Below are 4,628 nucleotides of genomic sequence, written 5' to 3'. Positions count from 1 at the left end.
AACAAATTTCTGTTGTTTAAGCCACTAATACTTTGGTATATATTATGGCAGCCCTAGCAAACTAATACAACCAGGGAATAGTATTTTGCCATGATTTGGTTTCTGCAAGCAAGTAAAAGAATTGACAATGTTGACAAACTTTACTCAACTTTTCTGGAACCCGCTGTGATGATCAATATCTATTTATTGCACATCCACCATGTTTTTGGCCCTGTGTAGCCTAGTGTATAAAGCAGTGTTCTGGTCTTTGTGGTTCTTTCCACCGCAAATAAAGACTTAAACCACACTGAGTTTCAATGTCCTCTACATTTTCTATTCCCTTTGCTTTTAATGATGGGAAGGAAGGAAGTTGCTTCCTGCTCTTCTAACAAGCAATTTCAGATTTTAAAGGGTAGCCAACAAGATGTCATTCTCCTTATCTCTCATTATTTGTGTTCTCTTGTAGTCCTTGAAGGCTGCAAACCTAGACTGAGCTCCTGGAAATTACAAGGAGAGAGAAGAAGTGGGAAATCTGCTCAGGGAGATAAGTCCAGGAAATGGAGGCAGTGAGTAGAGCAGCGTCCATGAGAAGAGCTGTTGGACTGCGGCACTTTGGATTCTGACGTGTGTGAGTGAGTCGGTCCTTTGATTTCCATCACATACCCCCGCCCCCCCCCCCCACACACATACACACACACACACCCATTCATGCGTATTCTCAGTGTAACAAAGGATCTTAGGATGGGGTAGCATGGGGTGCAAAATAAGGAGCATTCAGAGCAAGGATGGAGAATGGCTGGACCAAGAGATCTGTGATCTGAACAGGAGCAAAAGAAAGGGCCTCTCCTAAGCTGACAGATTCATCCCTCACTCCTGCCTACAGATCAAACATATATAAAATTTCCAAGGATGGGGGTGCCTGGGTGGCTCAGCTGGTGATGTGTCCCACTCTCAATTTCAGCTCAGGCCATGATCTCAGGGTCCTGGGATCAAGCCCTGCACTTAGTGTGGAGTCTGTTTGGGATTCTCTCTCTCCCTCTGCCCCTACCCCCTACCTCCACCTCACCCCCCACCCACTCAAATGCTCTCATGCGCGCTCCTTCTCTAAGAAAAAAAAAGAAGTTCCCAGGGCTGTGGATGAAGAGGTGAGGTTACTGGAGAGTGAATAAGACCAAGCATTAAGGCAAAGAGGAGCTCTTAAGACTAAAGATTTTTATATACATTGTATTCTTTCCTTCAACCCCCTTAGCAAGTTTTTCTCTCCTTATCTCTTCATGAATATCAATTGATTAATTTTATTAGATAATCCCTGAACATTGTTCTATCTTAAATTTTTATAATTCTAAAGAGCATATTACTAGTCTCATCTATGATTATATTTTTTTAGGTTATTGGGAGACATTGTTCATCCTTGCTCCTGTCTAGAAGGGAAAAGAAAAAAACCAAGACAAGAATTAGCTGGGCCAATGCCAATCCTTCATAACAATTACGGTATGGTTCCAGGTCGGGTGATGCTTTTTCTGATTGAATGGAATAATTCATTCATGTATCCACTCATTCGTTTGCTGGGGGCGGGAGGATGGGTCTTGGGAAGGACCTGAGTTATATCACTTTGCTATCTCTGAGAAGGCAAAGGTTTGTAAAGACTAGATAGTCTAGATGGTCTAAGACTAGATGGTCTTTGCAAAGACCATCTTTGCTCTATCAACCTGGACTGACTCAACTCTCAAGAAGAGGGAAGAGGACAGAATTAATGAAAAGCATCAAATTCAGAACCGCTTGTAGAGGGAGTCGCCATCACAGTGTCAGGGAGAATGAATCAGGGATTTTAAAGGATTCAAAACATAACTGCGTAGAGTGGGACAAATGGTGCGTCCACTGCAACTTTGAGGTGGAGGATGACTGTATTAGTTGAAAACAAAACAACCCTTTGGGATGCTGTTGAGAAAAATGCCACAGAAGTAGAAGTCTGCTTACTCTGGCTACCAAGGACACCAGAGCAGCATTGTCTGAAATATCGATGCTATATTCGTTGTTCCCCGCCTGCCGTCATGACCCCAATTTGAAAAAGAAAAAAGAAAAGAGAAAAAAACCTAGGCAAACGTCGAGCTGGGCCCATGCCAATTATATCTGACACAAAGGTCTTTGGGGTATATATTTTTTTAAAGGACGTGGTAGGAGTGGGGTGAGGTGTGGGAGATATTTGAATGGGGACAGATAACCAGTAATATCCCTATTACTAATACCTAAGGATAGTCTTTTGAGAATCGAGATGCTTTCGACCAAGCGCCTCCAACTTCTAGATGGAAAAGACGCTGTGTATATCCTTGTCTGATCAAATACTGGTCTGATGTGTCATTATTATTATTTTGGTAACCCTCAACTTTGATAGATGGGGACAGTAGGGTCCTGGAGAGAGCACGATGGCTCGCTATTACTTCAATGCACGTCATAGCTGAACACAAAACAATGTCCCCGACTTAACACAATAAACACTGCGGACTGACTGCCTTGTGAGTTCCTCTCAAAGAACCTGCTTTCCCTAGATAAGAGATCAAAAGTTGAGGGTGTGTTTTCATTTTCTTGGTGTATGTTTTTAAATCAGACTTTGTGAAGTAAGGTGTCTCCTAGAGTTTTGGCTGAGTTCAAGGGGAACATAGGTTTATTCCGAATCTTCGTTTCTCTTTTTAAAAGGTCAGATTTGTGAGGGATGCACGGATGAACTGAGTCTATGACTGTGAAATTCTCATTGCTTCAGAGTGATTGGTAATGTGGAGATGGGCAGAATAGGAATTGTGTTGCACACCCTGTGAAGCCTGCTCGCTGCTTCTGCGGGTGATGATTTTGGTTCTATTTCATAAGAATTGACAAGAAGGGGAGGGGTGGAATGAAGTGGATCTTGAAGAAATAGGTCAGTGTGTAATGCCCCCTCCAATCCTTACCACTCCCTTCTCCAAGTTCTGACCCAAGGGTGGGTCAGCCTGTGAGGTTCCCGGAGTGTGCTTGACTTCCGATGGAGCTAGTTCCGTGTGTCCTTTTTGATTCAGCTAACCGCTTCACGAGCTAGCTGTCTTATGCTTTTGAAATCCCTATCCTTTGCATTCTGCTAAACCATTTATAGAAGCAGCATCAGCAGTGAAAAAGCAAAGCCAGGGAGGAGGATTCCTGCTGAACATTTCATGGGTCAGTTGAGACAAGAGGCAAATGGGTACCATGACTTCGGCTACGAGCTTGGGGAGCCAGCTACCCCAAGCTTTTTTTTACTGCACCCCTAGATGATTCTAGATTAATCCCTAGATTAATTTGCCTAGGGATTCCTGGGGTGAGAATATCACTCATGGTCAGACTTCAGCAAGCTGTCTGCAATGGTTTTCTCTAAGGGCTGACAAGGGTGGATTGGTCAAATTTTTCAGTTGGGGAGGCTTTTCAAGTTGCAACCAAACTGAATTTTGGCTTGCATCTCTAGAAAAGAAACTGGTCATGGCTGTGGGGCCCAGAATCCTGAGAGATGATAAGCATTTGCAATCTTGAGTGCTTATCTCCTGCTGTATCTGGCCTTCTTGCCTTTATAAAGTAAATCGGGAAATCTTACCACAACAGGCTTTCCTGTGAGGAGGCTGGCATTTCCTGTCTGCCCCACTGGGGACAGGAATGGAGGGAACACGCTGCTGATGTCAGGTTTCCTCATTTCAGCCCCACAGCTGCTGCTGTGGAGAGTGGGGGGCAGGGGAGGAAGAAGGCACCCACCGAGATCAGCCAAGGTGTGAATTAGAGAGAAGGAGGTCATTGTTTTCCTGATACACTTTTCATACAGCTTTCTGACACATAAAATAAGAAAAGAACCCACCCATCATTATGTGTTTGAATACACGTACACATACACACATACACACATACACATTGTGCATATGTGTGTTGCATGGATACTAGGCTGACATGCTTTGATGAAAGCGATATGCTTCTGACAATCTACCATTAAATTGGCTATATTAAAATTAGGTTGCATTTTGATGCACCAGGGAAACGTTCCTAAGTATTTCATAATTTTACCTTTTAAAGATTTCGTAAACAAATAAAGCTTTTATAAAGAGAAGTGCCTCTCCCTACTTCTTACATCTATCTTTAGGGTAAATTTTATTCTAGTTTTCATATATGTGCTATTGAAAAGATCACTTGTGTTAATAAAAAGTCCCACATATTGCTGCTGTCAAAGAAAGAGATGAATGTATGTAGAAAACCTGATCTTGTTCTACTATTATAACGTCTATATAATATATTTTATGTAGCACTTACAGTCCTATGTGATTGGACAGACCCTAGAGAAATTCATCCTCAATTTCCAGATGAAGAAACAGAATCTGAAACAGAAATTACTTCTTTTTTCATGGCAACATTTAAATATGCTATTTCATTAAGCAACATGATTATTGTTATCACCACCTTTTTCATGGTGAAACTGAATCATATGTGAGAAACCTGAATCTCTTAGAATCATCTCTTAATGTATTATCTAAGTAAAGTGTTATAGATATAATCTATAATTATGTAAGTATTTTGCCATACTTTGCAGGGTGAACCACAGGGCCTGACTAGAACTTAGGTCTTTTGCCTTCTAATCTTCTATTTCTTTGTTGAGTTTCCATCAACAT

The sequence above is a fragment of the Callorhinus ursinus genome, unplaced genomic scaffold, assembly GCF_003265705.2.
Source record: "Callorhinus ursinus isolate GAN/ISIS: 27379988/994484 unplaced genomic scaffold, GSC_fseal_2.0 scaffold19, whole genome shotgun sequence".
Classification (NCBI taxonomy): Eukaryota; Metazoa; Chordata; class Mammalia; order Carnivora; family Otariidae; genus Callorhinus; species Callorhinus ursinus.
The sequence above is the reverse complement of the archived record's forward strand: the minus strand, read 5'-3'. Positions refer to the sequence as shown.